Raw genomic sequence first — 23,767 nt, 5'->3', positions numbered from 1 at the left:
TGAAACAAGTGGACGACGTTAATGCCAGGTGTAAACGGAGTTCAAAACGTTTTGAGCTCATCCACTTTCGACCACTTTCAAGCACATCCAGAGGTAGTAGAAACCCCTTTCGATCGGATCGCTTTGGAGTTGTGGAACGCACATGTGGTTGAATGTGTTCGAACAGCCACACGTGACCGCCTTCTCTCCGCCCATTTATCAAATCTGAGGTATTAAACACAAGTTTTACGTCTTTTTTTGACTTCTGGCGTGAACATACGGTGAACAGCGCTATTTTTAGCCTTTCATTGATAAAACTAAAGCGGCTGATCTCCGTAGTTTCGTTTTGAAAGCGTGTGAAAGTTGTGCGATCCCATGTCATCAATTGTGCTGAAAATTCAGGAAAAGTTCTAACATATACATGTACAAAACACTGTGCAGCATGTTTACTTGCTAAACAAGCAGTGGACTCCGACGTAATATTAGTTCACGTCCATATAAACTCATCATTACTCCAGCTCGCGTTTGAATGACAGCAGAGAGACTCACCCACCATCTCAACAGACCGCCCCCTCACAGTATTCGCTTTACATTTGTATATATTACAATGTAAAAAAAACCCTAAACTGGACATAAGCAGTAAAGTGCATGTGGTCAACTTCACAACAGATCTAAAACAAACACACGCAGCGCCACTCACTCACAGCGCCCTCTACAGTCCAGGATCTAATACGTATGTGCACTTGAACGCGTTGGTCAATCTCTTAAAAATGGATGAACTATGATAATCTTTTGTGAATAAAACATATACTGTCTCTAAATGCTAATGCTAATGTACTAAAATTAATATAGATACTACAGTTTTTCTGAACCATACCATACTAAGTATACTATTGTACATTGACACAGTGTAGTAATTACTGCATATACTACAATTTAATGCAATACACAAATTGAGAACAATAAAGTATACTACAGTATGGGTCATTTTAAGAAAATAAATCATGAATGCATGGGGCATCTCTGCTGATGTGCGTGTAGGCTACTCATTTTTTACTGCAGGGAGAAATAATCCTTTACCACTCTCGTTTTAGGATCCCTGCAACCTTTGCATAAAGTCAATAATAAAATATAATGTAATTATGCTATTGTAATGCTCCTCCTGTCTCTCTTCTGCACTGAGCATTCCACCTCTCTATTTGAATAATGAATTATGCTCACATTACAGTGGCAGGCCTGCGCTCTGGAAAAGTAAAAAGCTATTATCCAGTTGTCAGCTCTTCCTTGTATGACTCAAGAGAGATGAGGGAACAATGCTGACACAACACATACACACACATACTGTATAGATAAAGGGTGCTCAATGAAAGTGTGAGCTTCGAAGTAGAAGGCAGAATAGGGTTTTCATAAAAGTAGTGTATGGTACACTGAATCATTATGTGTGTTAGAGAAAAAATGCTGGGTTATTTTCAACCCAGCGTTGGGTCGAAAAGGGACAAACCTAGCCTTTGGGTTAAATTAACACAGAAACGATTTCTATTTGATCAAACAATTGGTTAAAATAATCCAGCATTTTGGGTAAAAACAAGCCAGCATGGTTAAAAGACAAGTTCGGTATTTTAAACTTAAAGACCTGTTTACAGATTGTTTATGATGAAATAGAACGGTTTTGACTGAAATTTCAACATATGCGGCTGTCCCGAGAATTTTCGGGTATTTGTTGTTTCACCTCCCACCTCTACAATGTGTGTATAGGTGCACTGGAACAATCCTTCCTAAAATGCATTAAACTTTTGTTTACAAAGACATGAAACTCACAGAGTGGTCAAAAGATGCTTTCCAACAGATGTTTTAGCATTCGTTGTAAACTTGTGGACCTATTTTTCCAAGCGTCTCACACCCGTACATTCTTCCGCCGAGAGCTTGAATAATAGACACTCCAGCCCAGTTGGTGGCGATAATCCACATTGCAAGAATACAAACAAAGTTCCCGGCGCGGAGTAATACCGTACCTCACAGCACATCTAATACAAGTCAATGGAGTTGGCAAAAACTATGATAAAACCTGTTGGAATGCGTATTTTGCAGCGATTTTTGTGTTAGCATATCAGTGAACACCCCTGACCACTCGGTGAGTTTCACGTCTTTGTAAACAAACGTTTAATGCATTTTAGGAAGGATTGTTCCAGTGCACCTATACACACATTGTAGAGGTGGGAGGTGAAACAACAAACACCCAAAAATTCTAGGCGCATGTGTCGAAATTTCAGTCAAAACCGTTCTATTTCATCATAAACAATCTGAAAACAGGGCTTTAAGTGTAAAATACTAAACTTGTCCTTTAAGGGTTTGGGCTTGTCCCTTTTTGACCCAACGCTGGGTTGAAAATAACATAGCATTTTTGTACAGTATGCAAAAAGCAGCAATTTTGTGTGTGCACGTGTATGTAAAAATTATGATTATTGAAGATTATTTTTGTAAAAGTGTTAATAATGTTTCAATTGCTATCACTGAAATAAATATTTCTTGTTATTTCTATGCATGTGTGCCCTTGACAACATCTCAGTCAATCCCATCCAATTTAAAGGGATAGTTCACCCAAAAAATGATATTTCTATTATCATTTACTCACCCTCATGTTGTTACAAACCTGTATAAATTTGTGTTGATGAACACGAGGAAGGATATTTTGATGAATGTTTGTAATCAAACCGTTGATGAGCCACATTCAATTCCATAGTATTATTTTTTCCTACTATGGAAGTGAATGGGCCTCATGATCAGTTTGGTCAGAAACATTCCTCAAAATATCTTCCTTTGTGTTCATCAGAAAAAAAGAAATTAATACAGGTTTGTAACAACATGAGAGTAAGAAAATGATGACAGAATTTTCATTTTTGGGTGAACTTTCCCTTTAATAAGGTCTGTATCAGACAAATCAGACTGTCGAGATCAGAATGTAGTTTCTTAAAAGTTTACATCTTAAAGGAATAGTCTACTCATTTTCAATATTAAAATATGTTATTACCTTAACTAAGAATTGTTGATACATCCCTCTATCATCTGTGTGCGTGCACGTAAGCGCTGGACGCTTCGATAGCATTTAGCTTAGCCCCATTCATTCAATGGTACCATTTAGAGATAAAGTTAGAAGTGACCAAACACATCAACGTTTTTCCTATTTAAGAAGAGTAGTTATACGAGCAAGTTTGGTGGTACAAAATAAAACGTAGCGCTTTTCTAAGCGGATTTAAAAGAGGAACTATATTTTATGGCATAATAGCACTTTTGGGAGTACTTCGACTCGCCTGAAAAGTCCGCTCCCCTTCTCCCTCTCATAATGGGAGAGGGAGGGTGTTACTGCGCCGAGTCAAAGTACTCCCAAAAGTGCTATTACGCCATAAAATATAGTTCCTCTTTTAAATCCGCTTAGAAAAGAGGTATGTTTTATTTTGTACCACCAAACTTGCTCGTATAACTACTCGTGTTAAATAGGAAAAACGTTGATGTGTTTGGTCACTTCTAACTTTATCTCTAAATGGTACCATTGAATGAATGGGGCTAAGCTAAATGCTATCGAAGCGTCGCAGCGCGCTCCAGCGCTTACGTGCACGCACACAGATGATAGAGGGATGTATCAACAATTCTTAGTTAAGGTAATAACATATTTTAATATTGAAAATGAGTAGACTATTCCTTTAAGTAATCAAATGTGAAGTTTCAGTAGAGATCTTAACACCTCTAAATCCGATTTGACAAGGATATCAAAGTTGTAAATAAACGGCAGACATTTAAGCCTGATTAAAAATTGACCCAATGCTGGGTTGTTTTAACCCAACTGCTGGGTTATTATAAACCATGGTTGTATAACAACCCAACATTGGGTAATTTTTAACCCAGCATGTGTTCTGTCCAATATTTACCTATTATGGGTCAAAAGTAACCCAGCCATTTTTAGATTGTACAATTACCATAAAAAACAATCACCCCAAACCCCAACATTATAAACCCTAACATTATATTTTGTACAACCTTACAAAAACGTATGAGTGTCAGCCGAAATTAATATGAATCAACCACCTCCTAAAATGCATGCAAATTGCCAGGAGATTGCGCTTGAGATCTCCAGAAACATGAACAAAATATTTTCTCATCAAACTATTTTAGTCTCTAAAATTCTAAATTCATACTGAATATTACGAATGTCGAGAATTTTCTAAATTATTGCGTCTATATAGGAGAAATCTGGCACAAAGTTGATACTTTAAAAAACATGATTGAGAACTCCATTAGATCTCCTGAGCTATGCAAGAGCAACCACAAAGTGATAATATTTCCCACTGGGTTACTGGTGAAGCCAGTAAAATCTATTCTGAGACTACAGACAGCAACCTAATCTGGCTACATTTAGAGTAAGTTTATTGGTGATGTAAAACTACTCAGGGTTTCTAATTGCTAATAGACCTCTCCACATGTACAATAAAACATGCAGTACAGTTTTACTTTAAATAGATGCTATCACTTATTTAACATCAAGGTAAATACATTTTTTAAAGGCTGACGTTGGATCCTAGAAGAGTTTTTATCTTATATAACATCGTATCTTAACTAACACTTTATATCTTATAATCAATATTACATCGGACATTTTAAGGACGTTATTATTTAAATATTCCGAAAGGAATTCTAACTGAGCTTCAAGACACAGCTGGAATGCACTTTCACTAAAATATCATAGCTGTGTGTACTTTGGGAGACACGTGCCTTCAAAAAGATGTCAAAAGGTCAGTGTCCTTTCAAAAATGCAGTCTGTTTGCCAATATGTTCAAAAATGTGCCGAAAATCTGTTTCCTCCAGAGTATTATTCACTCTTGGAAAAATCCTGGCACTTCTCCAGGGTTCTGCTTAGCAGTCCACCCCGCTGATGGCTAGAAAATCATCCCAATCTGGTTGTCCCCTCTGTTGCCGATACAACAGATCAATAACTGCTCCACAATGACATCATGCAGGCTGTTCATTGGGGGAAGGAGTGGCAATAGGTTGGTACTCGAAGTGAAAACTGGAAGCTGTTTTGAAATTTTGGAAAGCTATTCTCTTAAGCAATGCATTTTTAAAAGTAAAATTTCCTAAAATACTTTTTGGTCAGGCTAAAAGGTTAGAAAGAAATGAATCTTTCAACAACCTTTGACTTTCTTTGTAAACCAAAACTGGGTCTTCTGTGGCATCTCTGCGAAGAAACATGTTACATTTTTTTATAAGTAAATATACGCTTTTAGCTCTGGCTGAAATTAATACCACTTTTGCTCATTCTTAGGAAGTGTATTTGATCCAAATTATTAAATTCTTATGCATAACCTGCAGGTTCACAAATATGAATGATACCTCAAACTACACTGTAAAAAATGCAAAATGAAGTTAAAACAACTTGGTTTTGCATGTCAATTTAACCTAGTAGTTTTGACTTGTGATAAGACATTACTTATAAAAACAAGTTGAAATTTTTTAAATTATATTTTTATGTTACTTTAACTTAACAAATTATGTTGATTTGACAAAAATGCTGCAATGTGAGGCTTGTTGAGGAGTGTTCAAATTTACAATTTGGCATTCAAAAATCCATTAATCTCGCACTAAAGAAAGATGTAGAGGCAGATTTTCCAAAAGAGACTTGATGTCATGCTCTTTTAACTGCAACCACCTGAAACCCCAAAACAGCTGAGCAACGTTATAAAAATCTAAGAAAAGATCTGACATGTTCTCTAGTAAATGAGCATTTTTATTAGACGCTTAATGGATTCTGCGTATTGAAGCGAAAGTATTTGATGAATGTATAATATGTGCCAAGAGCAAATTTCATTTTTGACGGAGGTGGCGTTTAGCTGCATTTGCATCCTGAGCTCCTCTTTGACTTCTGCAAATCTGAAAATGTATTCAAGTAAACTCAGTTCAAGATTCTTTCTATAGTGCTTTTCCCAGTTTTGTATTGTTGCAAAGCAGCTTTACAATAAATAAATACATATTAACTACAATAGAGACAGGGAAAAAAACAAAATGTCACTTATTCTGTAAAAGTCTTTTTTGTGATTTATTGATATTATCCTACATAATGTAAAGAACATTTTGTGAAAATATAGCCATGATATCATTAATATTGCAATCCTGAATCACAAAATTATGTACCTATAGACGGTTTCATCGGACCCACGTGATACACGTCTGGATCTGAACTTTACTTCCGGTTTCATTTTTTTAATGGTCTGACTAGTTGCTAAACTGATCTCTTGAACAAATGCCTCGTCGAAATGTTTAGGTTTCCTAGGTAATCAATGTGTTGTTTTTTGATTGTTATATAAATAAACTAAGTTTAAAGTACTTGTTGTTAATTATTCTTAGCAGGGTTTACCTGAAGTTACGTGCGGGCCGCAACAGTCATCTATAGTCATGTAAATTTGTGAGTCTTAAGCGTGCGTGACACTGACACTGTTTTCCACATTTTGCGTGAACATGTCACGCATTTCTGTTTATGTGTCACTGTCACTTATTTGTTACTCAATTGTTTTGTCCTATTTTCAAACCAGTGATGCTTCGGTTTAGGGTTAGATTTGGTGTTTGCGTTAGGATGTCACTTTAAGTATTGGTTTATACTTTTTTCATGATTTTTTTATTTTTTTATTTTATGATTTTTAAACCATTAGGGTTAGAGTTGGGTTAAGGATGTCATTTTATGTAAATCTAACCCTAAACCGAAGCGACAATGGTACGTGACAGTGATACGTAAACAGAAATGCCTGACATATTCACGCAAAAAGGTGGAAAACCATGTCAGTGTCATGCTTAAGACTCACAAATTTACGTGACTATAGGTACGTAATTTTGTGATACTGGGTTGTAATATTGACTGAGTAGAGTCATGTCAAAGATTGAAATTAATGTGAAATCAAACTTTATTATGATACTTTAACCTGGATTTCACAGACAGACGTATGGGTATCAATATTTTCATAAGATGTACTGTAGTGATATTAGCTGCAAGAATAATTGTCTAAAATTTGAATCAAAGTTGACTGAATTGATCAACAATGTAGTACATACAACACTATAAAATGTTCAATTTCTAACTCACAGTCTACGACTTACTACTCGACAGCCGACTGTATGAAATAGCTAGACACAGACCGCAAAACATGGCTTGATAATGAGGAGGCTCTTCCAGCTCATAAAAGACCTAAACAAAAACGTGCCTCATTACAATACACAGCAAAGCTGGCACTCTGCACAATCCAATTACAACATGCAAATGATGCTGGACTGTTTGAAAGGAGCCGCAGATAGGCCTACCTTTATCATAAGACGCACACACACACTTCTGCACTGATTCATCCTCTCTCTCTCTTTCTTTCCACACACACATTAACGCTTTCACATAGCACAGGCCCTACTGTCATTATTGACACACTCCTACGGCCTAGGTTGTGTTAGCCAGGTGGTGAGAACAGGTGTTGCGTGAGTGTTGCCATTTGAACACCGCTGCGCACTTGGCTCGCCACCAGTCAGCTGGAATGCTAAAGCTGTTCCTTGCGTGTTCGCATCTCTCCGCCTTATTGGCTGATTACGAGGGAGAACGTTCGGCGCCATGTTTGTGTCAACTGCAACAGCGACTCGTCCTCAACCTCCCATGCGATACTTTTGTTTCGTTTAAGGGTTCGCTTCTCAGCCACGCATGGGGAGGCAGGCGGCTGACAGAGTATAGCGGACCATTACGCTTTGGTGATGCCGCAATGAATGGTAATTTATACAAACAACGGTGGATCCAAGGAAAAGGCAGACTGAACACAAAGTAGGTGACAGAAGAGGAAAATTACTTTTAAATGAGGAGGAATGAGAATTTATAAGCTATATAGAGAAAAAGAGGACTTATGGGAGAGGAAAATGTTTGATTTTTGTATTTAACACAATAACATTCGACTTCTCTTCATTACAGCGTTTTGGAATAAATGTATTATTATAATAAACCGAAAATAAACAACATAAATGCCTTTCTGTTTAATAACTTGAGCGTGAATCAGTTTGAGGCTGAGGGTGGATGGTGATTTTCGGCAAAGGGGCTAACCAAGAATTATCCATTTATTAACTGACAATTTTATTTCATATAATTTAAAGTACAAAACTTTCATTCTTTTAAAAGCAGTAACAAAGCTTGTTGGTACAGAAGTTTTACATTATTTTAAGCAAACAGTTAATGTGTTCAATGTTCCACTTAACAATCATTACCAATGCAGTTTATTTTCATGTTACTTTATAGTCTGCAAATGAGGAAAGTCCAAGTGTAATGGGGCGTACAGACCAAACGCGAATTCAACAATTTGCCTGAGTAAATTACATACAAAGTCAATGCAAAGACACGAATAGATGCAAACTCGCATGTGGCAATGCAAATAACATGAATTGGGCGGCACGATTACCGCGAAAACACACGCTATTATCCTCAAACATGTCTTCGCACAAGTTGAAAATATTAAGAGAAAAATTTGCATGACACAAAGTTAAATCCTGCGAGTAATCTAGAGCGAGAAACGCGATGCTTCGCGTTTGATGTTTACGCAGCACAAAAATGAAGAAACTAAACCACACATTAGGTGGCGCTGTGGTCTAAGTGACAAATGGGTTATATTCAGGTCCAGGTACTCATAAGGGACACAAGTTCGAATGCGATCCACAGTTGTTTTGAACTTCGTCATTCATCCAATGCATTTTTTGTGCACTTAGTGGACAAAGTCGATGTGCCGTTTAGCAGATTCTGACAACCATGCAGCATTTCTGAATGGTGCAAGGCCGGGATTAAGCACTTTTGACGTTAAGGTATTTGATAAAACAAAAAATTCTATGAGCATTCATCAATATTTTCATTTTTGACTGAGGTGGCGTTTAGCGTCTGAGCTGTTCATATACAGATTTTTTAATTACTGCCTAACGATAAACGGATAATCTAATTTTAAACTATTGCTTTTTTCAAACAACCCATTCATGTTTTAATAATACTACAGAGGGGTTTACAAAAAGAATCAAATTTGAGTGACAGCTCATTCGTTGTTTGAATAGTCCTCAGCTATATGATATGGCAACATTCGCTCCGCGCCCCACCCCCTACATTATCATGGGCTGTCCCATCTTTATCTGCATATTCCCTCCCATCTATGCAAATGGTTCCTCTCATTCACTTAATGGGGATATTAATCTGATATCAGCCTCTTAAACACAGAGCACACAGAATATGGCTGAGATGAATGAGTATAATGGAAGTACCTCAGCACATCAGCATATAAATGTGACAAAGCCCTGGACGGGCTTAGATGATTTAGTGTTTTTTATTTGGGTAATTATTTAGCTATTTGACACTTGCAGGTTTCTCTTCAATCATGCCCTTTTTTGAGTAATTGATTATTATGGGATTCATTTTATTAAGCATCGTTATTGATTATCTCCCAAATATTGTGTCTGCATGGGGGCAAACGTGCAATGTGATCGACATGTTTCAATGATCGCCCATGAATGTCATATATTTTCCAGTTGTCCAATAAAATCTTTCTGGCACATGCAGTTTTTCCTGATCGCACGGATCGCTAATGTCCGTGTGCTCATCTGGTGTTTAATTGAAATACATGAGGGCACAAATGTTCAGGACACATTCAAAGCAACTGGGGCCAGTGACACGGGATGAATTGGCAAAGTGGCGTTTGATTAATACGATACTTGACCCCCAGTAATTATGTCCTTTACAATAGACTGGTGACACCTATTAACCAGAGTAATCACTTTTGCTGGTGCGGTGTGTTGGAGGAGCGCGACATATGGCCACCTTATTGAAATAGATGCTCCGAACGGAAAAGAAGGGAGGCGAGGGTGCTCGCATTAATGTTTCCTCATTCATGCAATCCCAGAGGAGAAATATCTGACAATATGTATAATTATTTAGCCTTCTGCGAGCTTCATGGGAAACTGGAGCTGAATGCTATTTGTAGAACCGATGACATTGCCGTTGCATGGATTTTGAAAGACAGGAAGTGACATCGCTAACCTTGGGATTCACTTAAAAGACATTTGCGTCTTTGAGACCGCGAGGCAAAAGTTGAGGGATGTTTTTTCGTTTTAGAGGCAAATAGGACAAACAACAAGCCGAAGCCCAAACATCTTCTGAATTTCAATCACCCATAGTTTGATGTTTTATTAACTCAGTATATATAGTTTCTTCTTCTACTGTCCATTTCAATTGTTTTAGGATAGGATATCATTGTATTAAGGAAAAGCTGCCGTGCTATTTAAAACTAACAAGGAAAACACTACCCAACCTTGTGGAATTGTTTACTAGTCTTGCATGCTACTCTAGGGTTGTTTTAACCAATGGTTGGAACAAATATGGACAAACCTAACCGCTGGGTTAAATTAGCCTAATTTTAACCCAACGGTTGGGCTTGTCTATATTTGATCCACCCATGGGTTGAAACAACCCAGAGTGTGCAAAATCCCCCTTTGCCAAGTTCAACCGCAGGTGTCCTCACTTTTTGAGAAACTAGGGAGTGGTCGTGATGGCCAATCTCTGGTCATTCATTTGCAGGTAATGATTTTGGAACAGGGCTGTTAATGGGACATTATGGGAGTCCCCGGTTCCCCTGACAGCTGATTAATGTCCACTGTGATGACATCAGCTCTGAGAGAAACTAGATAAAAGAACACTTGTATTGGACCGAACAGGATGATGAACGAGCGACCATGCTAGCAACTCATCTCATTACGAACTACAGACTGCTGGCCATTTAGCTAATGTAGCGAGTCATTGTGTGTCCAGGGACCCCGGGCTGCAGGTTTGGAAATTAATGACACGGCAAACGTGTGATATGGAGTTTGACCCTGCATAATACGCAAGCATATAGGATTAACCTTGCCTTGTCAGACGCCGCTATTGTTATCCCGAATGCGGCGGCACAGTACACAAGCAGGGGGAAAGAGATATTTATACCAATAACCGTACCTGGATTTGAGATTCATTTCATGGGCCATGGCTAAGCCGCAGAGAAGGATTAGGCAGATAGTCTTTTCTCTAAGAGGTATAGTGAAAATAAACCTCTCATTGAACTGGGTAAAAAACATCAGCTTGTTTATTTAAGCCTTTATATTGGATAGAGTTCGCTAAGGCTGATCGAGAAGAATATGGAGGTTCAAAGAAAGAATATTGCGCAGCGTCATCAGTAATATCTAGAGAAACATATGAAAATAATGTTTACACCTGTGTGGTTGTCAGAAATATCATCGCTAACTCATGGCAATTCGTACGTATTTTACGAGGTGGCTTTTTCATATTAATTTGTACGACCACATTCATACATTTTTGTACGCTTTTGCCCCAGTGACGTTGGGGTTAGGGGTGGGGTTTCATTATTGTTTTTGTATGATAATCGTTTGTTTTTGTACGATTTACTTTGTACGAATTAGCCAACACATAAAATACAGTCTGGAAATATACAACAGTAACAGTTTTAAACATTTAATGTGAGATGCAAACCTAGTGCTCTACCAACAACCAACACTTGTGTGGTTGTCAGAAATATCTTCGCTAAATCATGTCAATTCATACGTATTTTACAAGGTGGCTGATTCGTATTAATTTCTTACGACCACCCTCATAAATTTTTGTATGATTTGCTTTTGACCCTGTGATGTTGGGGTTAGGGGCGAGGTTTAATTACGTTTTTTATGATTCACTTCGTAGGAATTCGTACAAATTAGACAACACGTAAGATACGTACAAATTTTGTCTGGAAATATACAACAGTAACAGTTTTAAACATTTAATGTGACATGCAAACCTAGTGCTCTACCAACACCTGTGTGTTTGTCGGAAATATCATCGCTAACTCATGGCAATTCGTACGTATTTTATGTGGTGGCTTATTTGTATTAATTTGTACGACCATATTCGTACATTTTTGTTTAAACTGCATTTGCCCCTGTGATGTTGGGGCTAGGGGTAGGGTTTCATTATGTTTTTTCATGATAATCGTAGGTTTTGTACGATTCAGTTCATACGAATAAGCCAACTTATATACTTAATACTTAATACTTACGAATTCTCATGAGATTAGTCTGCAAATATACAACAGTAACAGTTTAAAACATTTAATGTGAGATGCAAACCTAGTGCTCTACCAACAACCAACACTTGTGTGGTTGTCGGAAATATTATCGTTATCTCATGGTAATTCATACATACTTTATGAGGTGACTTATTCGTATTCATTTTAACAACCATATTCATACATTTTTGTACAATTTGTTTTTGCCCCTGTGATGTTGGGGTTATGGGTGGGGTTTCGTTATGTTTTTTTTATGATAATCGTTGGTTTTTGTACGATTAATTTCGTACGAATTAGCCAACACGTAAAATACATACGAATTCTCATGCGATCAGCCAACCGTAACAGTTTTAAACATTAAATGTGAGATGCAAACCTAGTGCTCTACCAACAACCAACACTTGTGTGGTTGTCAGTAAAATATCTTCGCTAAATCATGTCAATTCATACGTATTTTACAAGGTGGCTGATTTGTATTATTCCCACGACCACATTCATACATTTTTGTTCAAATTTCTTTTGCCCCTGTGATGTTGGGGTTAGGGGTAGGGTTTGTTATGTTTTTTATGATAATCGTAAGTTTTTGTACGATTCACTTTGTACGAATTAGCCAACACATAAAATACGTACGAATTCTCATGAGTTCAGTCTGGAAATATACAACAGTAACAGTTTAAAACATTTAATGTGAGATGCAAAGCTAGTGCTCTATCAACAACCACCATGTGTGGTTGTCAGAAATATCATCATTAATATCAACATCATTAATTTGAACGACCATATTAGTACATTTTTGTACGATTTGCTTTTGTCCCTTTTGTTTTTGATGTTGAGGTTAGTGGTGTTTTTTTATTTGATAATCCATAGGTTTTTGTACGATTCACTTCGTACGAATTCATATAAAGTAACCAACTCATAAAATATGTAGAAATTCTTGTCAAGCTGTAAATATACAACAGTAACTGTTTTAAACATTTAATGTAAGATGCAAACCTAATGCTCGACCAACACTTGTGTTGTTGTCGGAAGTATCATTGCTATCTCATGGCGTGGCTAATTCGCATTCATTCGTAAGACCACATTTATACATTTTTGGTATGATTGGCTTTTGCCCCATGACGTTGTGGTTAGGGGCGGGGTTTCGTTGTTTCGTGACAATTGTAGGTGTTTGTACGATTCACTTTGTAAGAATTCATACGAATTTGCCAACTCGTAAAATATGTACAATTTCTTGTGAGATCACTCTGGAAATATACCGTATATATAGTAACAATAACAGTTTTAAAATTTTTATGTGAATATATATAAGTTTTCATGTGTTCAAATAAAAATGTTTGTTTACTATCACGCTGTCGAAACTCCGTGAAAACAACTGTTCCTGTAGGTCTGTTGAAAAAAATGGCACCCGCAACGTCAAGGTCATGGGTTCAAGTTCTGGAAAAACACACATGCTGATAAAATGCATTACATGAATGCAAAGTAGGTCAGTTTGGATAAGAGTGTCAGCCAAATAAATAAATGTAAACAATAAATCTACCACAGGTTTGAATCTAGTACAACGGTATTCATGGTGTTGGGTGAATTCAGTGGATGTGCTTCAAATTAACTTTTACGCTCACCATATACATGGGTCTGACCTTTACAATGAGAACTATTCTTCCCACACGTTCTTAAATCCTTAGGACTGTGTCCTGTGTCTCTAATTAACCTCTAAGACTTTGTCTCCTCTCTCTTTCAATGAGCTGTCTTGCCTCCATGACTTGTGTGCTAATAAGCATATCAGTCAAAGAATAAATTAAGACTACTAACTATTAAGGGAAGTTCGTCCATCTCATTTCAGATTTAGAATTTATATTTTAATTGCAATGTGGAACTTAAACTTGGGATGTAATAAAAATATATATTAAAGATGAAATACACATTTTTTTACAAGGACCACCATCGGTCTACAATCATAAGTTTTATATTTATATGCATTTGGCACATGCTTCTACCCAAAAAAAACGTGCATTTAAGGTACATGCTTTTTATTACTATGCGTGTCCCTTGGGAATTGAACCCACAAACCAAGTGCTTTACAGGAACACATGACTACTGGAAGTTATACAATCAAGCAGTGTTTTAATGGCAACAAATGACAAGTGTTTGTTTACATTTTTCAAAGAATCACATTACCTGTGTGTTCCTGTTGAGCAACTGGTAGCCCAATGCATTAGCAGTGCAAAGGTCATGGGTTCGATCCCCATTGACACACATACTGATAAAAATGTATACTTTAAATGCACTGTAGTAGCTTTAGATATTTTTTTTCCAAATGCATAAATGTAAATATCAAGCATTTACAAACCCTTAGAACTACATTATGCTTCACAGCGAGAAGGGAAAGCCATGTATTTGGTCAGCGGTCAGTCTTAATGGCTTCAAACCATGCAGAAAATTATTCACTGACCCTTCTCGCACCTCCACGTTGCGAGCAGCTGTAAGACAACCCAGCTTTTGTCCGGGACTATAACGGGCGGAAATCTGGTCTTATTATTAAAGAGCCGCATGGTTCTCGCCCCCCTTTTCTTTCTTTTCAACCATCCAATATTCATTAAAGTGGGATTTCGGCACATTAGCGAAGGAGGAGAAAGTAGCCCCTAGAGACTGTGTTTGCGTTTCAACATTGCCTCTGTAATTCTGTCAGACACTTCTGTGAAGAGGGGCAAAGGGGAGGGGCTCCACTTAACCGGGATTTATTACCTCCACCAGCTGCCCTCTTCTCTCTTTCCCTGTAAAAGGTAATTGCGTCCAGTTGTAACAAGCTAATTGATTGCTAATTAGATAAATCAGCGCTCTAAAAGCTGTCAAGCACTGACGGATGGTAACAGAAGTCATGTGACCTCCACGCAATGGCGGGAGGGAGCTTGGGGTGTTGCCACCGAGAGCAGTCTGGGTATACCGAGGAAGGTCGAGGGGTAGGAGATGATACCAGCAAAACGGGCAGATGAGCACGGGGAAGAGGGGGTCTCGCGTGTAGTGACAATGCAAATCAAAAAGGCCAGAGCAAACATGATTGATTCAGAGGGGGAAATTGGATTGAATGGACAGCTGGATGTCTGCACTGACTCCCCGGCCACCGGGCAGCACCCGACACTTTCTCATGCTAATGCGGTCCGGGCTAGCGTAGCAGTGAATGGAGGGTACCAGCCAAACAGGAACTGAGACCTGGGGGGGGGGTGTTTTGGTTGGATTGGGAGTATAAGAATGAATGAAAGGGGGAAGGGCAGTGCTAAATACAGAATACTGCATAGTACGACATCTCAAATGTGTGATTCATGTTCACAAAAATTCGAAAACATAATGGCAGAAAACGATTTGTGCATTCAAGCAAGCGCTTACCCTAAAACAATATGAATATAAAATTAGAAAAAAAGCAATGGGATGTGGCACATGTTTACAGTTATCTCTATGTGGTAGAGAGTTGAGAAAGTTCTGGGTTTGGACCAAGGTAATACACAATACTATTTTTACTTTTGCAAAAAGTAATTTTGAATAAAAGTGTCTACAAAATGTAAATGTGAAATCTTTTAATACACACAGATTGGTTATCTATTCAATGGCAAAGATGGCTGCGAAACTATTTGAGTGTTAGTTTCTCATATAATCTATTTAAATTAAGAAAGTGCTAAATAATATAATATGCAAAATAATGTACAATATTTATATATTTCCTATAGAATAAAGTAATTATTTAGCATGTGGTAAATTATAGTAATCACTACACTTTGTTAATGTTAACTGTGAATCGATAAGTTATAGTAAACACTGTATAGGTTCCAAAACATTATAGTATCTAGGAATTGTACTACACTGTAAAAAAGCATTTTTGTCAAATCAACAATGTTAAATCATTTCAACTTGATTTTATAAGTTATGTCAACTTTTTACAAGCCTTAACTTAAAATAGTAGGTGGTAGGTATGCATAATGATTAATCGCGATTAATCTATAGCAGAATAAAAGTTTTGCTTACATCATATATGTGTGTGTGTGTGTGATATGTGTATAATAATTATGTATGTATAAATATGCACACATGCATGTATTATTTTAAGAAAAAAATATATTTATATATTAAGTTTTTACATTTATATATATATATATATATAATATAAATTATACATAAATATACAAATGTATGTACACATGTAAACATTTCTTAAATATATAAATGCATGTGTGTGCATTTATCTACACAAAGTTATTATACACAAAGTTTTATTCTGCTTTAGATTAACCGTGATTAATCACGATTAATCGTTATGCATCCCCGTGGAATTGACTTGCAAAACTATGCTACATTTTCTATAGTGTGCCGTTTACTGTAGTAAATACAAAAGGTATACAACCGTTTTTGTTCATGCAAGCAATTGGGAAATTACTACAGTACAATGTAAAAAATAATGTAAAATAAACAAATTTTGAAGTTACTTTAACTTGTAATAAGTAATTTTTATAAATCAAAACATTTTTAACAGTGTGCTTAAATCATCATCACAAATAAAAAATTAAAAGTATATAAAATTTGTCGATAAATATGAAAGACTTATTTCGTGCATACCTTCAGAGTGGTGGATGGACATATATATTAATTTAAATAATTCATAAAATGGTCACAATGCACCTGCTAAGTTATTCTACATCTCGCATTTGTTGTGTCTGCACTACTGATGTTTTAAAAACAAAAAGGCCTGTTTTGGGTCTGTTTGAGCAGTATTATGTAAACACGCTCCTTGGGTAGCCCACTAAGACTCAAGGCGCACCTCTGTTTCTATTTAATCTCTCTGATTATGCAGACATCACTTAGACGTTGCCATGGACACTGAACATGGTTGGCAAGCAAAGCCAAGCGCCCTCTGTCTGCTTAAAAAGCAGCCAGTGAAATGAAGCCAAAGACACAATCATCTCACTGCAATATATATTTCACGTTTTCTTTATTTCCAAAATAAAAATAATCAATTTTTCAAAATGTTTACTATTTTTTCATTGCAAACTTAAAAAACATTTTGTTTTATTAGGGTTGAACTTAAGACTTAATATTCCAATAGGAGTATTGGAGAACCACTGCGGTGCTCTCACGAGAAACGTTAAGCATTAACACACATACAGATCAGGTTTCCACAGCGAGGCGTTGGCCCCTGAAATGGGGGCTTGAGGATGTGATCCCTACAAGTTGCCCTTATCCCACCCACTCCTGAAAAATACACACACATAGCCTTTTCACCAGCTGACCCATGAGAATCATACAGGCCTATTGAGGTCCAGCTTTGCTGGCATGCGACATGCCCATTCTTTGCATGCTGCAGTAACACAGTGGGTGGCATATCAGAGCGCAGTTGCTGCAGGATTTACAGCCGAGCTTGTTGGGGGTTTGTTAGAATTAACTAGTTAGTATGTGACTAAAAAAAGGCCGGTCCTCTTCAGTCGCCGTATATTTATTGCTATATTCATGTTTTGTAGTTATTTGGCGATTCAAAAGTAATCTCATTGGGGCGGTTTCCCAGGACAGTCATAGATTAAAATGCATGTTTGAACTGCCTTAATTAAAAAAAAAAAACACCATATCTTAACATATAAGTATTATTAATATATATTAATGACAATGTTTTGTCTCAGGATGCACACCAGTATTTTTCTTTAAATTTCCTAATATAACAAAGGAGTCCGAGATTAATCCAAGTTTGGGAAACTGCCGTATGTCATTTTGGGTTCTTCAGATCAGTGTTTTCATTCTGGATATGTGATTTTATTAAAAAAATAATAAACTATTTTATGCAAATATCTGATAAAAATATCCAAAGCAGTGCATTCAAGCAACATCTTTTTTGTACCATGCTTACCCTGGTAAACCAACCATTATGATCTACGCTACAGGAAATCTTGGAAAGCTCATATCAGAAAAAAATTGTCAAAATATGTACCCAAGGTCTCACTGGGTTATTACCCTTTAAAAAGGTCCTAATATGTACCATTAGGTACAGATGTGTATACATTTGGTACCAATATGTACCTTTGAGATACTAATATGAACTCTTTAGGTGCAAAGCTGTACTTTTTAAAAGGGTACCACCCCAGGGGTACATATTTTGACTATTTTTTCTGACAGTGTATAACGTATTGCTATTGATTATGCATATGTTTTTTAATGTTTTATGCTTATACCCCAAGTAAGCTATAAATCCAGTGTCTTTTCACAGAAGTGCATTGAGAATTTGAAGCTCTGCACTGCTAAGCCATCCGTGCTGTTCATCCAGTCACAGTGAGGGCCGTTGTCTGTAAAACTTGTGATATGATGAAAGGTGGAGCCACCGTGTAAATCCTGGCTCATTCACGCCCGGACCCTCACCAGAGTGTGTGCATATATACGCACAAATATGTGTTTTGTGAATGTGTGGGTTCCCTCAGGCTTCCAACTGATGCATTTTCCCATGTACTGTATTTTCATGGCTTATCTTACCACCTGTCCACATTCTAAATTTGGAAATACTTTGACTGATTCATTGTAGGGTCAATGTGTGGGAAGTTTAAGGCTGAATTATTGCCTGGGTTTGCAATGATGCTTACGTACAAGTACAGTCCATTATTTTACACTGTAAACACTGTAAATAAAAAGGTATCATTCTAAAGACAACAAGTTTATGTGCGGTCTAAAATTTAACTCATGGCCTGTTGAAATTTTACATTGATTAGGAAAACGACTTGAATAACTGATATGCTCTTTAACATAAAGGTGCTTCACGATGCTATACTGTAGATTAGAAGAATACATTTTCAATGAAGAACCCAACATCTGAAGAACCTTTCTTTTTTGTTTTTGTAATAAAGACTATAAAAGGTATGAAAAAATGGTTCTCTAAGAACATTTGACTAAATAGTACTTAGGTGCTTAAAAGGTTCGATGCCATAAAAAGAACCAATCTGTTTACACTAAGTGCAAATAATTTGCCTTGTTGGCAAACACCATTTACATTAGCTCAACCCACCAATGTGTGGTTGGACCACTAAAGTTAAAATCAACGGCTTCGGTGGCGCAGGTTACAAAGCGTATGGCCATCTTGGCAGTGCATCACTTGTGCATAAGTGAAAATTGGCAAAGAGGCAGGATGTGGGTGGGGCTGAGGTGCTTGATTGCCGAAACCACGCCCACCTAGCTCAATGGTAGTGACAGCAGCGGCAATCCACCCGTCATTCAAGTGGCCACGCCTGTAATTATGCAGAACTTTAAGGCTTAATATAATTTAAACGGATGAGTTGCAAAAACTCACCCCCCTCACAGTTGTCATGTAGGGCAAAATTAGCTATATAGACCAAAATCACTTTGTACCAGGCTGTAAACATTTATTTCTGCTGTAAAGTCGGGCATTTTAAAATGGGGGTTTAGGATTGACTGCCTTTTGGATCCAGTCTCTAGTGGCCAGTCAATGAATTGCAGGCTTCATGATAGAGACCGGAAGCTTGCCCATTGGTTGACCTACTAAAGTTTTAAAAACGTTGCGCAGAAATCAACTTTAGGCGCAGGTTTCAGAACTGGCTTTTGACACAATGTCCCTGGTTTGAATCCGCCTTTTTACGACCTCGCTTTTCTCCCTTTTCATGTCACATGCATCGTCATTAAGAAATATGCTATTTTTACTAAGTGTATCTAATGCTATTTGCACTTAGCCCCTGCATTATTTCTTTATAAGTCTTTACTTTTTAGAATGTAGCAATAAAATTGACAAAAAGTAGTATTTCATGTTGTTACATTCACGTTTTGTACTTTGTCATTTTTCCCATTCGGATATAGTGTGGATAGACAACTATAGGTACACGCCATAGACTGTAAAAAAACATATGGACGTAGTGTCCGTGACGTCACCCGCAGGTTTGTGAAGAGCTTTTTTGAAGCAAGTCGTTGGTGGAGCCTGCCGTTGCCATCTTGGCAGCGCATCACCGCGCATCACTCATGCATAAGCGAAAATTGCCAAAGAGGCAGGATGTGGGTGGAGCTGAGGTGCTTGATAGCTGAAACCACGCCCACCTAGCTCGACAATAGTGACAGAAGGGGCAATCCACCCGTCACTCAAGTGGCCACGCCCTTAATTATGCAGAACTTTAAGGCTTAATATAATTTAAACGGACAGGTTGCAAGAATTCAACCCCCTCACATTTGTCATGAAGGGCAAAATAAGCTATATAGACCAATAAAACACTTTTTGTACCAAGCTGTAAACACATTTATTTCTGCTGTAAAGTTGGGCATTTTAACATGGAGGTTTGGGATTGACTGCATTTTGGAGCCAGTCTCTAGTAGCCAGTCGATGAATTGCAGTTTTAGTCACTTCCGTGTTGGCTTCACGATAGAGATTGGAAGGTAGTCGAATTGGTTGAACCACTAAAGTTAGAAATGCAATGTTTTTTTATTGTGGCACGATCAAAAGCATTGCTCTGTTTCTTTTTTTATCAACCTACAGGCCCAGCACAACAGCACTGACTCAGCCAATGGTCTGCATTTGGGGCAAGACGTTTATTTGTCCAACCAAGATCAGTTTTTGTCAACCTCTTTGAACTAATATGTTCATAGGTCTGTTTGGTACCAGTAGTGGAGCATTAATAACATGAAGTGTAAATCAGTCTTGAAAAAAATTCCAAGGACTGTTTCTTCACATCGCTAAAAAACATGCTTGAATTGCTTTTAGTTTTTGGTGCCCATCAAAATCATACTGCGATCCAGTTGTGACTTGAGTTCAAAGCCAGAACCTCAAAATTTTTTGAGGGGGGTCAAATGTTCTCAGTTTCTCATTGGAGATCACTTTCGCACCTCGTCCTTTCATTTGCTTTGCAAAAAACTTTCGGGGTGGAACATCGCTGTCTAGACGGGCGACATAAAAGAAGCAGCGGCCGTTCATGCGTGTCTCTTCCTCGGCATTGTCCTTCATCTCCTCGGCTCTCCTCGTCCCCTTCACCCACTGTCTGCGGCGCATTGTTGAAGGACAATGAACTGTCATTGCCGCTTCCTAAAATTGTTGGGATCTTGCTCTTCCCTGTGACGTGACCAGCAGGACGGCGGTCACCGCAGAGCAGCCGTGCCAATCAGAGAGAGTTCAAACATCTACCCCCACTTACGACCAGTGTCCGCACAGGACTTCAAGGGTGGATGGTTGCGTTTCAAATGTGATTAAGCATGTTAAACATACAGCAAAATCATACTTGCAAATCACTTAAAGTAGTTATTCATCCAAATATGAAAATTCTCTCAGAATTTACTCACCCTCATGCCATCCTTGATGTGGATGACTTCCTTTCTTCAGTTGAACAAAAATTATTTTATATTAAAACACAAATGTTATCTTCTTATATGGGGCTCAATATGGCGAATCCGCAAAAAGCACATAAATACATTAGTAACCCAAATGACTTCAGTGTGAGTCAAAAACGTGTTGCCATCTTTGAACTCACCAACTCATGCTGATTCGCATGCTGATCTGGGGTGACATGACAGTGAGGGAATTTTCATATCAGGATGAATTTTTTCTTTAATGGTGATGTAATTTTTGTACAGTATATGTATATGTTAGGGGTGTGACGAGATCTCGTGTGACGATTACATATGTATCGCGAGATTAAGTGTGTCTCGCGAGATTTCTTGTGTAGGTAAAATTCTGGCCGTTTCTCAAATAAAAAGACTGCATCCTTCGGAGGTCGCATTTTTAAACTGCATTTACTTCATAAACACTGGAGACTTATTGGAGACTACTAACAATTATAAAGTTTACTAATAATTTAGTTAATCGCAAATTGTTGTAATATGCTCACGACTTGCGAATGTAATGCTCAGTTAATGATCTGAAATAAACCTTAATGACGTACGCAGCCTGCATATGCGACCTCCGGAGGATGCAGCTTTCTGTTTGACCCTTTTAGGGGCAAGTTACACCAAAAGCGTTTATGGCAGTTCAAGGCGCCTTCTTTTAATGATATTCTATGGACATGGAGCGTTTGCGCGCTGTTTATGCGCGCTGAGCGCCTTGCGGTTTTTGCCGGCGGCCGCAGCACGCGCCTTTGAAGGAACGCCGAGAGCGGAGAATCGCCCGACATCATTCGCCTCTTTCCATTGTCCACTCGAATGAGGGGAGAGGCGGGCCTTACGTTTTGGTGAGGGAAGTTTACAGTTGCTTTGAAGAACCGGACTCCACTCGCTCACTCTCTCCTGCGTGTTTGTGCACCTCTCACCCTCAAACAAGGTCAGAGCAAGCGTCCTCTTTTTAAAGTTTCTGCTAATATGACAGTTAACAGCAAAAGAGCGCACGCTTCAATATTTGATTGACAAGACAGCTGACTAGGTGGTTGCCTAGCAATATTAAAAGCCGCGTCGCCTCGCACTGCTCTTTTTTGAAAAAGGCAGTGCGTCGCGCCTTGCGTTTCCAAGCGTTTAAAGCGTGGTTGGTGTAATTAGCCTCTTACAGTGCATGCATTATATTCTGTCTTTTTCTGCATTTGCTTTTTTTGTTTGGGTTTCCAATAATGTTCGTTTGGGAGCTGCTCGTATGAAGTCTGAGACGTGTTGTGTTTGTCGTCAGATGTGAAGTCTCAGCAGATTAAACCATCACAGAGTTTACATGATTTAATGTCTGCATGTTCATTTCTATTGTAAAGAAATGGACGTATATTAAATATAAAAATGGATTTAAACATTGTTTGGCTAAAAAATAAGCGTTTCTCTCCGTCTAAAGTGAAAGTGAAGATAGCGTCCGCGAGACGAGTCAACTATCTCCCCCTGCAGGCATTTATTATAATATATACATAATGCTTTTTATTTATAGACCACAAATGTAATGTGTTTGTTAATGTAATGTTGTTTAATGTAACTTGGTTTTAATACTTTATTTGAACCAATTATTATTGCATCTTCGTTATTATGTAATTTTAAAGGCTACTGCTCACTTGGGTCTATTTTTATTACCCAAAAGCAACAAATTTCTTCATTATCAGTTAGTAAAATAATTGTTAGGGCCAGTCCTTGATTAGTTAAAACATTTAAAAATAACATGATTTCAGTTTCTTATTCATTTATTTTATCATCGAGGGTTTCTTAAAAAGTGTAAAAAATATCGTCTCGTCTCGTTCTCGTGAACCCAATCTCGTGTCTCGTCTCGTCTCGTGGATTAAGTGTCTCGTCACACCCCTAGTATATGTATATATATATATATATATTCTGTAATGTATATATGTATGTGTGCGTATGTGTTTAAATATACACAATATACATATATATATGATATACATATACATACACACACATATTTAAATGTTTCTTAAATACATACATGAATATGCGTGTATTTCTATATTCATAATAATTATACACAGCACATACTCATATATTATGAAAAAATAAATTGTATTTTGTATGCGATTAATCGTGATTAATCTATGCCCAGCACTATTAAATAATAATGCTAACTGTAATTGATGAATTGCAAAAATAGTGTCTTTGTTTCATAAGCAATATTATTCTATGTAAACATTATGAAATAAAAACACTCAAGTCAGATTAACTTGTTCTAAAGCAGCTTTTTCATTTCATGAGGCTCTGTTATGGTAAATTACATAAATTGCTGGAAAAGCGCTCAAGAAATT

The sequence above is a fragment of the Misgurnus anguillicaudatus genome, chromosome 3, assembly GCF_027580225.2.
Source record: "Misgurnus anguillicaudatus chromosome 3, ASM2758022v2, whole genome shotgun sequence".
NCBI lineage: Eukaryota > Metazoa > Chordata > Actinopteri > Cypriniformes > Cobitidae > Misgurnus > Misgurnus anguillicaudatus.
This window is presented reverse-complemented; position numbering follows the sequence as displayed.